We start from the raw sequence: 13,005 nt of genomic DNA on the forward strand, positions 1-13,005 counted from the left end.
CTCCACATTGCAATTGCACCGTTTCACCCACAAGATGGCAGACACAGCCCCTGAATGCAACAGCAGCATCCTCTGCACACAACACATTTTAACCTAAATTTAAACCGTGTGGACTATTTTTAGTGGCTGTGCTGTGCCTATTGGAGCCCATCCTGGATGACAGATACTCCTTCCTAGAGACCTGTCTCTGGATGCATTTATAGCACTGTTTTCATGGGAATACTGAGAGCTCTGTGTGCTATACAGTACATCACCTTCAGACAGTCCATGTATAATGTTATGCTGTCCTATATAAGACAGAGGTACTGTTCCAATTTATAGTGTATGAGCATGAGCACAGTGTCTACCTTCTACAGCCAAAACACAGTGCCAAAAACCTCTATCTCTACCTTAAAGGCACAATGAGTAGGATTTTCCTTAAAAAACATGTATAAACTAATACAAAAGTAATCCCTCTCAATCATCACTTATGACCTACTAGAAGTGTAGGGCGTTGTCTGTATCTGCAGACCTGGATTGAGTTGAGTTATTCTGGGCGCCAACCTCTATAAAAACGTAGCGACCAGGTGCCAGATCGTAAGCACGCATCCACGAGGAAGTTCCGAAAATGGCGGACACAGCCCAGAAAATAAACGTAAATATATAGCAAGGCGAAACGCCAAGCGGACAAAGCTCGTTCCAGAACGAGAGTGAATCTGAGGTTTGCGTTCACCCGCTTGGGGTGGAGGGGCCAACTTTTAACAGACATACTGTATCCTACTCACTGTGCCTTTAACAAAGTCATTGTACACCATTTGAATTCCTAAAATGTCTTCTGTAAAAGTTTGCTAGTTGTGTTTTAAACTTCCACTTGTTTCCCAAGTGATTCCCTTTGTTTCAGATATTTTGCGTCAGTAATTTGATGAAGATGTATTATTGCAAATTCCTGGATTAGAACCAAGAAAACTAATAATTAGGGCTGTCAGAGTTAACGCGATAATAATGCGATAATGCAAATTTGTTTTAACGCCACTAATTTCTTTAACACATTAAGGCAATTTGCGATGTTTAGGTTGTAGCGGGCTCAGTTTTAAAGCTAGAGTGAAGATACTGGTATCCTAGTAAACTAGAAAACCTAAGGCATCCATTGGTACCAACCATGTCATGTTCGTCGGGAAAGAGTTTAAACAACGCTCAAAACTTACGCTAAATTTTGGCGAGGAAAAACTGTCATGGCCATTTTCACAGGGGTCCCTTGACCTCTGACCTCAAGATATGTGAATATAATAACAGGATCTAATTGGATTCTCAAATTAACACTAAAAAATACACTTATACTAAACTGATCAACATTTGATCTTTTTAAATAAGCCCCCCACTTACATACTCACATCCAACCTCTAATAATGGGCCAATTCGTTTTAAGTTGTTAAAGTAGAATGATACAGGCGTCCTGATGCATACAATATGATTTAATTGTGACATCCCAAATTTAACAGGTCATTCAACTTACAGTGTTTGGGTTGTACATATATTGTGCTGTTCCGCTAACGTTATAACCTGTGATGACCCTGACACGTTGTGCTACTGGCTGTTCCTACAGTATACTGTACTTCTGTTGCTGGACAGTGGACAGATAACTGAGACAGATGTCTGTGTGTTGCTGGGTTTTGACACCCATAGTCCCCCAGTATGATGACAATTTGGTTTGTAGTTTAAAACTAAATGATACAATTCAGTTTAAATTACCTGTAAGTGTAACCTTCACTCCGTTACAGTATCCCTAACCTTCATGACGTTATCCCTCATCCTTATTGGTGCAAACCAACCTAACTTACTTGTAAAACAAGACACATCAACACTGGCTACATCAAATGAATCAGTTTCCCTTATTGACCAAGCACTGAAGCCGATATTAACTTATTGCAGATATAATGGTATCATGTATTTGTCAAAGGTTTGAGGTCATTACATAGTTTGTCCACCAGAGAGCACTGTAAAAGAGTCCTTCTCAGTATGTATCTTGGTCACAACTCTTAAAAAAATTAAGAAAAAAAAAAATCAAAGTGATCTTTATTACATGATTATGTAAACAAAAATGTTTTACTATTGGCCAAAATATCTTTATCCGCCTTTTTTTGTAACTCTCAAATATCAATATCAGTATATTGGCCTCAAAAATTCAGTACAATAAAGCACAAAACTGAAACCAAAAGATAAAGTCACGCCTTAAATGACGGGATTGATTGAAGCCCATAAATTCCATCATAAAAACTTTGATTATTTTCAGGCAGGCACGCCCAGAGCTCTCCCTCTCCCAGCCAAACACACACTTGGACACATGTACTGTATGTCTCTCCTTGCCTGCCGGTGTTGCAACATCAAGGAGGTTGTGCAAACATTTTCTACATTCCTTAACAGTGAGGGTGGAAGGCTATTCTCTAGGCTGGACCCGTAGTTTTATCAGAGCAACCTTCAAGACATTTTTTTTTCCTTTATCAGCGCTGCCAGGAGCAGGCCGTGTAGCTCAGCCACTCAATCCACTCTGAGTCAACACTGTACGGTGCGTTAGAAAACACGAGTTGACTGATTTTAAAGAGGTTCTCCACTGGGAGGAACCGAATGATGGGAAATAAAGATAACACGTTCCCTTTTACTCTGTGTGGTTATTGGCCACTCACTTATAGTACTTTCAGCTAGACGGTGACTTAAAAGGCCCTTAATGCGCACATGCAACGACGAATCTTGAAGTACTGTGTGAAATCTGTGAGGAATCGCCATAAGAAGATGCTTTTAGTTTTTAAATATCAAAAATTTTAAAAAAATAGGGTCTTCTTATCAACATTTGAACATCAGCTGCATGCAGGACACACATTCCCCCAAAATATGCACTCTTGATTGGGAGTTATGACCGCTTATGTGGGAAGAAACCTAACTGAGCATGTAAACAATCCAGTACTACACACAATATATTAATGTCTGGCTAAATCCTAACGACCTGACTAAATCTCAGCTTTCCTGCTCATGGTAAACAACGTTTCAGCCCCTTTTGTCTACGACGGTCTCAACCTTGACAAGCCATTGTACCGTCAGTCTATCTGGCGCTGTATTATGTAAGATTACAGGGCTTTGTGCAAAATGCTTTTGACTTCGAATCAAATCAAAAACGACAAAGAATAAACAAGATGACCTGGTCAGGCATGTGGTGCTCCGAGCGGAGGAATGCAGACTAAAAGACAGATGTGACAATATGGGTGAAGAAAGAAAAGAGTGATGAGAGGGAGAAAGAAAAAGGGTGACTGAAAAGAAAGGAGACTGACAGAATAAGAAAGAGGGGGAGAATTAGATAAAGGGGAAAAGCCAGCGGGAGGCTTCTGAAATGAGGCCAACAACTCTGCCACCGACAGTTAGCAGCACTCGAACACGGGTCGGCCTCGAAATAGTAACTTAGCAGACCTCTCTCTCTCTCTCTCTCTCTCTCTCTCTCTGTGCTCGGCACGTATAGCCTCACCGAGGCTAGCTTCAGCGACACATTGTTGTGTGGCTTGTTTGTGCCAGCTGAAGTGGTTGCCCAGTGGGAGCATTATGCAAGGGACCGGCCTTTTGTGGATTAGCCTTCTGAACAGATGTGCTCCAGGCTAACACTATTCACTGCAAAGGTTCAATAGCAGGACATGACAACCACTCCAAATCCAGCCGCACAACAGAATGAGATCACCAGCAGAGATGGACGCTAGAATTACCGCCTCGCAGTTGTATGTCACCGTCAACCGTTCAAGTTGCAGTTTACATCCATGTCTGTCCAAAATGTCACTTCATCATTTTATCCTGTTACACATTTGTGTCATATTGTCAGACTTAGCATATGAATTCTTGAGTTATGGCCAAAAACGTGTTTTGTGAGGTCACAGTGACCTTGACCTTTGAACTTTGAACACCGAAAAATTAAATTCCCTACAGGTGTTGCTGAGATGTCACTTTCACGAGAATGGGACGAACGTAAGGTCACAGTGACCTTTGACCTTTGACCAGCGAAATCTAATCATCCTTGAGTCCACGTGGACGTTTGTGCTAAATTTTTGAAGAAAATTCCCTCCAGGCGTTCCTGAGATATCACGTTCACATGAATGGACCGGACAGACCTCAAAACATAACGGCTCCGGCCACAGCTGGCGCTGGCACAGAGGCATAAAAAGCAGCTTGTGCTAAACTCAACACTTTCAGTCTTTTTATGGAACTACAGAAATAAACCCTGTATCATTTCTTGTTGCAGTCATGAATCTAGTGAGGATATTCATGCTTCTGATAAATAGTTTTGATGTCTGTCTAGATCAAACTCATGCTGAATATCAAGCTTCAGTACTTTTCTGGTGCAGACAGAAGTGTCCGTATTAAAAACTGTCCATCATCATCCGTCATCTGCAAAAACTGTCAAGTACCATAAATTGGCACTGACTGACTTCATAGTCTTGTTTGCTTGTAGGTCTTTTAGTTTATAGACAATATTATTACAGAATCTTCAGAATTTCTATCTGTTATTGTGTCTGGTGAGTTCCTAGAGATCTAGTGGAGTCATTCAGTCTTTTACAATCAGATAAAGGAGCTACACATTCCAAAGGTCATGTCCTCGACTTGGTACTTTCTTCTGGCTCATGCACAGAGAACTTAGATTTAGCAGATGTCTTTGTATCAGACCACAAAGCTGTTATTTTTAAAGCTCCTTTACCCTTTTCTTCTTCTTTTTTTAAAACCTCACCCCATCACTCGGCCTCGCATTTTTACTGCTTACTCTGCTGCCAATTTATTCCCACTACAACACTTCCACGAAAGCCGGATGAATTATTAACCTTTCAACTGTCACAGTCTTTCCACTCTTGAACACATTACTCCAATGAAAACCAGAAAGCTAAAAATCGAACACCCTCTCACGACTTAATGATCACACCCGATCCCTGAAACGACTGTGCAGAAAATTTGACGCTCTAGGCACTCCTCTGACGTCAGTTTTGGATGTGTCAGGGACGGCGTGTATATAATAGTGTCTTTTCAAAGTAAAACTTCCGTCTTCACAGGAAGTTAGGTTTAGGCTACAATCTACTTAGAGTTAGGAAAAGATCGTGGTTGACGTAAACTTGACTGGCTAATGACTCTCGTGACTAGCGAGTGACTAACAAGTCACGTGACTAGTGACTCACGTGACTCGTTAGTATCGTTAGTCACGTGAGATGACCGCTGTGACTAAAATAAGTCAACATTGACTTGTAGTTTCACACGGGACATGAACGGCGGTCTCCTGGGTGAAAGTCCTGTGTTTGTTTGACCCATCCACCTCCCCTCCTATACCCGCCTTTAGCAGACTAGCACGCACTTTATACTGCATCAGTTGCTCGGAGTGTCTAATGACACAGGTGGGTTTAAATTGGATTTTGTTGAAAGCCCGGTGCGTCTCATACAGATGCTAAAGAGTGTCTCCGTGCGTCGTTATCAGACGCCGAGAGGCGCTGACCAAGCTGCGGTATTTGACAACCTACCAGACAGCAGTAAAAAGAGACAAGAAACTGCTCTGACATAATGTCCAAAAATATTCATATCAACACAGTCTTGTTTAAGGTAATCAGCTCTGCTCAGCAGAGATCTTGAACCTGGTTATGATTGGACAGAGAAATTTGATGCCCATTTTATTAGGAAGATAGATAAATATTTGGTCTCCACCTACCTTCAACAATAATCTTGTTTTCCTCACCCAGTTTCAAACTTTTGACATCTCAGCATTATGTAAATTAATTTATCAAATGAAATCCTCTACCTGTGTTTTATTCCAACTAACTGTGGGACCTTTTATCAGATTGATTTTTAACACTTTTTTTTACTTCTGGCGACTTTCCTACCTGTTTCAAACATGCAAATATTCAACCGCTACTGAAGAAATCTGAATCTCAGTGAATTATCGATTTATCTAAGGTGCTGGAGTAAGTCATTTCAACTCAATCAATCTCTTTTATGAACAATAATAATATTTGTAATAGTTTTCAGTCAGGATTTAGAGCTCAACATAGCACAGAGACAGCCATTGTGAAGTTCTCTAATGACCTACTTTTAACAGCTGATAGAGGTGACTGCTCAGTCTGAACGCTTTTACATTCGAGTGCTGCTTTCGACACGATCAATCACTCCTGTTCTCCTGCACGTCTGCTCAAGCCTGGCTTATCATCCCTCTCTTGCCATTATAAAATGACATCCCCATTCACAGAGCTGCCTACAAAGCTCAGATTAGTCCATTGTTGCTGAGGGAATGAGCATGACACCAGGCCTATTAAAAATAAGTTTTTACTTTTTGCTTCATTTATCTTGCTTTTATTGCCTTATGAAACACTTTGGGACTTTTGAAAAGTGCTATATAAATAAAATGTATTCATATTATTACTATTATTTGAATCGCTGAAAGAGAGGCTGATTCATTAGAAGGTTAACTGGAGAACAGTCATTTGTTTGCTTATGCCAATGCTAACCAACCATTTCCAACTTGCTTGTTTTTTTGTGTGTTTTGTTTGGTATTGAATTATCTCATTCTCATGTCTTTGCCCCGATCATGTCCCTCTGGTGCGTCTTCCTAACAGCCAGTCAGACCTATTTTAGTAGGTAACATGTTTCCTCTCTGAGTCACTCTCCTCGCTGCCGGGGAGAAAAGCATCCCTCTTTCAATTTTGCATGAAACATTCAACACACTGTAATCTCATAAGCTCTTCCCTGAGAGACCGCCGCTGCACGGGCAACCCCATCAGATGTGTCAGAGAAAAAAAAAAAAAAGCCTTGTATGAATATATAGATATAAATGAACTGCAATCCATAAAGCCGACCACAACCGAGGGCTGCAGCAGAGGGGGTTGTCTTTATATAAAAATGCCCCAGTTAAAGCACTAATCATTTCTCTCCTGCGGATTTGGGGAGAAAGGGGTTGGTCAAAGAGGAACAGGTTAAAGAGACTTTCAATCGTCAGTTATTTAGTAAAACCTTTCTTCATCTGAAGGGCGATATGACCCAATTTCGAGTCAGATGAGACAACTGCCATGTTACTTAAAGGTTTAGTTCCAACCCAGTTAGTAAAAATAGGCAGGGAGGAAAAAGCACTGCTCCCAAAAGACTGTTGACTTTGTTGAGGCTGCTTTTTTTTTCTTTTCTTCCAGAAACCAAGTCACTTTCACCAGAGAAGAATAAAAATAGTTCGGGTCAGTTTTGTAGTCATATAAGTGCAGAGGGATACAAATTAAAAACAAGCACCTTGTCATCACCTTTAGGTTAGGTTAGAGCCAGTCTCACAATGCACATATTATTCACTGTATGTTTACAGGGCTGCACAATTTATTGAAATTTTAGCAAAATCGCAATATGGCCAACTGCAATTTTCAAATCACTGAAATGTGTGTCAAAATACCATTTTAAACATAAATTATTGTCGTGCTGCAGATATGCCCTGGCCTACACATCATATTCTACAGACTAAAGAAAACATCTTTGCTTGGTACAGATCCCCGTTAGAATCACACCATAATCGTTTAAAGCAGCAGTGGGTAGAAATGGAGCAATATTATTAAAAAAAGTAATTTTTTATAAAACGGGCACTATATCGTGACAGTAGTGCATGAGACGGGTAATCTGGAAAAAAAAATCATGTGCCTCTGTGTCCTCCGGTGCTCCTAACGGCGTCTGCAAGATTTCACAGACCGGAAGAAAAGAACCAATCAGAGCCAAGCTGGAGCCTTGCCGTCACTGAGCAGCTGTCAATCACTCGCAAACTCCGACCAAACGGTCAAACTAGGCAGCGCTGATCAAATATGAATCAATATTCTGTCACTGTAATGCCTTTTTCTCGCCTCTAATGTTTTCAGAATCATCTTGTAGTGTACTGTTTAGCTGTAAAATGAGAAAAGTCTGTGACCCGGCAGCCAAGTTGAAAACAGCTGAGGAAATACCAAGTACCGCCCACCAGCCTGAGCACAGCCAATAGGAATGCTCGATCTCTCTCTGAAATGACCTGTGATTTGCCAAAGTCTCCTGTCACGGGCTAGATTTTTTTTAAAGCCTGAAAGCAGAGCCATGAGGAGGTGCAGAAGTCTGGTTATCTCTCAGAACACTTGAATTACAATATGCTGAAAGGTTATTATGGATTTTTTTGCCCAATAATGCCAAAAACATTCTGCCTACTGAAGCTTTAAAGATTTTTCAGTGAAAATGAGAATAATGATGTAAAAAATATCATTCCATCTAATATCACATTGCAATTGCCATATCAGTCACAATTAGATATTTTCTCAAAATCATGCAGCCCTATCTGTTTAGTAAAGTTGGTTCCAATGGGAGTGCTACTACGTCTCCACTGCTTCATTTGTTTAACATTACAACCAACTTTGTCAGTCAGGGAATTGAAGATCAAATCATGAACAAAGTTGTTCTTTGAGAAAAATCAATCAAGCATACATGAAGAGGTGCTCATTTCTGCTGGTGTGCCAAGGGAGCACGACTCATTAGGAGTAGGACATGCAGCATGCATAGACATTACTGTATAATGACCCAGTCATAAAATGAGGCCTGCCTTTTTCTGTCAATGCTCCGATGATATCTAAAGAACATACAATATGATTAATACGCTATCATATTGATCAGGCAGTCCTGATAGTACAGTGTGTTCTTACAGGACTATAACAAGTATCTGAAGCAGTGGGTGTTTGCATTCTGTTCTATCGTTAAAGAGCAACCACAGAATGCTTGGAAAGGCCCAGGAGTGTTATCTGTGCAGGAACCTGCCAGAACGCAGTCTGGCATCTCTGAGTTCAGCGACTGTCTAACGCGTCCTCACTGGCCACAGCACAAAAACTGCTAGAATATAGTTGTGGAGCTGAAAGGGTTTTTTAATGAATAGCCATCACCCAGAAATCATTTAAGTAGTTGCTGACAATTTTCAGTGTGGCCTCTATACTCTTGTTAGAAGCAAACACTCTCCAAGATATCCAACAAACTGCTTCAAACAGGCCTATTCTTTTCTATTTCGAAATTGTGACCGATGTGTAGAGCCACTTTGAGCTCATTGCTTTGGTTTGACAGTCTTCACATTTACTGCATGGCTGAGTCTAATCCTCTCTCATCAACCCCCATAGGCAGCCGTTTTCAGCAACAAAAAAAGGCACTGACAAACCCGTTGTACGCTACCTGCCCAGCACCAAATGACTACAAAGTCCAAGATCTCAGGAGTTGTTGGACACAACACCAGAGCTTAACGGGTGAGTGAGCATTGGCATTATATTTGTCAGGTGGACACAAACACCACTCCGAATGAATGCTAACACTGCTCTGCGTCTGCTGGATGTTGTAAGTATAGGCAGCTGTTTGCCAACATGATATAGGAATAACAACTTTATAAGCTGGGGATATATACAGTAGTGCCGATTATGTATGTCTGCTTGTTTTGATTGCTTTGACCCCTGGTGGCCAGAATCTGTCGTAGTAGTAGAGTCATTCACCGACATTTAAACATTCACTGGATACCGTTTTAGATTCTTATTATTGTGTTTTGGATTGCTTGAAAGTTACGGCAGTTATACCAAAGAATATAGAAGCAAAGAGACAAAACTCCGGTGCTGTTTTGACATCAGCTGCTTGATGGCGCTGCGGTGTAGCGCTGTCGCACAGAGAAAATCTCATGGCAATCTGGCTAATACTTGCTGAACCAGAGTGTTGGAAGGACAGATAGATAGTGCCATCCTTTGGTCCTGCTTTGAAGCGGAAATATATGCAACATACTTTGTTTTACTGTGTTGAGAAAATGACTCTTCTACTCTCTCTCTCTTCTCTAATCTTCTTCTCTTCTATTGAAGCTGACAGCTCAGAGCAATCACTCCTGGGAAATCAGGGAGTCCTCGGTATAGGAAAAGAGACCAAGGAGATGCTCCTCCTTGGTCCAGCTGCTGGCTGGTTGGGGTTGGCATTGATGGCTCATTCAGTCGATATATTATGTAATCCATGTACAAACAAGGAGAGACACAAAATAAGAGTACTGAGATACACACCGAGATAGAGGCTATCAGTTTCTACAGATAACTCCTTGATTACATCATGTGTTTATGTACAGTGTATGCTCCGATAAGCACCATTGTCTCCTCGTCAGACAACTTATTAACTGCGGCAATGACATGATGGCGTGATGCTCGTACACAGCATCAAACATTCACACCGTGATCCTGTTAATATATCTGGATGCTAACAATCTTTGTTGAGCCGGCTGAACAACAACAACAACATCCTGTTCTGTTTACAATAATCCAAATAAACTCTCGCTCCGGTTATGAGATCTCTCTCAGGTATGCTAATATTAGCTGGGAGACTGAGGAATGCAGTGTGTTTGCCCAAGGTCAGTCTCCAATGAATTATTCAGATTATTCTGCAATGGAATAAAAAAGGGAGTATAGTGAGCAGTGGTAAGAAGTACAATAAGTCAAATATATTTAAAGCTGCACTTTTCTCTTCATATATCAAAAATGGATCAAATGGCCGTGTGTAAATGTGAAAGTTGTAACTCGTGGTGATAAACCCAAAGATAACTATCGCCATTCTCTGCAGTTCCCTTCAACTCTGTGAAGCGTTTAAGCCTCTTTTAGCTCATTGTTTATCTCTTATTAGACCAGTGGCGGTTATAGGAATGTTTTACAGGTGTGGCAAAGGGATGTTTAGATGTTGCCACTAGGGATGTCAATGTGTACACAATGTTTTTGTGCATTAATATTCTACTAATGAATACGCTACATGCATACACATATCTGCTGATTATCAGTCCCCTATTTTGCAGGAACTTTATAGTAAATTAGGCCAACACTGACTAATAAATAGGACCTTTTTCTGAGCTCATTTACAAAAGTTAAGGCTATTAAGTCGTCAAATACTCGAAGAAAACCACCAAACAAAAATGCATTATGCAAACCCTGGGTTCTATCCAACCCAGTTTTGCACTGTGGACCAACATGGCTATTAATCATTTTGATGTGAGACCGGGTCGGTTCTGTCTTCCTCTAAATTAACTCAAAATGACTGATCTGAATCATATAGTATACCAAACATCCTAGCATATGCTGATAGCCTGGATGTTTTTAGGCTAAAGAATTAAGAACAAGTTCTGACCTTATTTTAAGACAGTTGAATGTTGTTCTGCATAACAAAGTGTAAGGTGTTAGGTAATCCCTGCCATAGAACACCAGTAACATAACGCCAGTTTACAGGCTGGTTTTTATCTGAGGAGACGAGCATGAAGTGATTGGATCATTATACCTGTATAATGTGATGTGATTTCTGAACAAAGCGACAATGTGTATTACCATCTTCAGGTTCCTGAGCTTTATTATAATTAATAATGCTCTGACCTGTAAACCAGTATTTGTGGTCATGGATCTATAACAAGCCATTCAACAAGCTGATGAGGCCTTTAACAAAAGGAAGGCTACTTTGAAATAATAATAATAATAATAATAATATTAATAATAATAATTTGACTTCATGGAAGCTTTTACCTCCGCTATAATGAAATAAGCTTGTTAAAGACTAATAATTAGAATCACAAAGTGTCATGTTGATTGTCATTCCAAACAAAACTAGCGACTACGGACTGAGCCATAAATCACATCATAATATTCTCATGTGATCAATCTTGTGTTTGACCCATCCATCCATCCACCCCGACCTCCTCCCTATACGCAGACAAAGTGAATGGACATCCGGCGCCGTTGCTCTGAGAGGGTCTATATTGCTGCGGATGGGTTTACTACATTAAAAACAAAAAGCCAGTGCGTGAGCTTCACTGTCCTGAGAGTCAACGACGCTCATGCTCATTAGTTGCAAACGGATACATACCGTTCAACAAAACATGAGCATGTTCAATGAACGCAAAGTGAGACCGGGCTGTGCTCCACTGGAAAACTCCGGTGCATGCATGTGTTTGTGTTGTTGCTGAGAGAGGAGTTTCCTCCCTTAAAGGTATGGCACGACTTCAACCATACAGGCACAACCACACTTGCTGGCCAAACACCCACCTCATAGCGAGGTGAAAGCCAATGACGTGGCACCGGCCACCCCACTCCTTTGCATGTATCAAACTTGTTTCCGGCGGCAGCAGCAGGCAGCTGTTTTCAGTGAAAAAAGCTCAGATAAACCCACTGCACACGACCAGCTCAGCACCAAACAGCAGACAGACACAGTTAGAGACGAGCTGGTGGGCACATTTAACAGCTAAAGAGCCAGACTTTTTTTTTCTCAGGAGCTGGTGGAGACTAACCTGACCTGCCAGATGGTTTGATACACAGAACCATCTGAGAACCATCTGATATTCTTTCAATGAAGAAATACTCTCCAGTTCTGATATAACTGATGCTATCGCCACATCTACGCTATCCTCTTTAGGAGCCATCATTGCTGTTTAGAAGGAACAGTCTCTCCGTGTCGTCTCACACTTTGGTCTCATACACCTAAAACCACGCCCGGAGCTGCCAGTAACTCCTCACAGGATGCTGATTGGTCCGTGATCTGGCTCGCCGGACAAAAAGCATTACTTGTAGTCTAGTAAGATGGATTTTCGTGTAATATGTGATCCTGTGATTCTCATGTGATCTTGTGACTCCAGCTGCCGTGCAAGGTAAGGTGGAGACCAAATCAGAGCTAAAAGTGAGTATTGGACATACATTCATCACTTTACATCAACTTCTTTATGTGATTATATGTCCGGGCAGCTGTATCTATAAAAGCCGCTCCAAATTTGATTTTTCACATTTTTCTCTGTCCTGCTCTGTTTTGTGAAAGACTCAATGGAAATCAGTGAAACAAGAACGTACATAATATGGCCCAACTCCAACTGCCGGTTCCTATTCACGCATGCTTTGAATTAACCTTGCACGGCAGCTGGATTCTCACGATGTCATGAGACCACGCGAGAATTGCGGGACACACGAAAATGCATCTTGGCAGGTTTCAAGTAATGCGTTTGTGTCCAGA

At 41.1% G+C, this 13,005-nt stretch overlaps 1 protein-coding gene across 1 annotated transcript in view; it reads right to left on the minus strand.

The window, feature by feature from the left end:
- The window catches only part of prkcz (protein kinase C, zeta), a 135,541-nt gene that overhangs the window by 80,351 nt on the left and 42,185 nt on the right, over positions 1-13,005 (minus strand). The gene's annotated exons all lie outside the window — the stretch shown is intronic.

Source organism: Sebastes fasciatus, chromosome 8, assembly GCF_043250625.1.
Source record: "Sebastes fasciatus isolate fSebFas1 chromosome 8, fSebFas1.pri, whole genome shotgun sequence".
NCBI classification, from domain to species: domain Eukaryota; kingdom Metazoa; phylum Chordata; class Actinopteri; order Perciformes; family Sebastidae; genus Sebastes; species Sebastes fasciatus.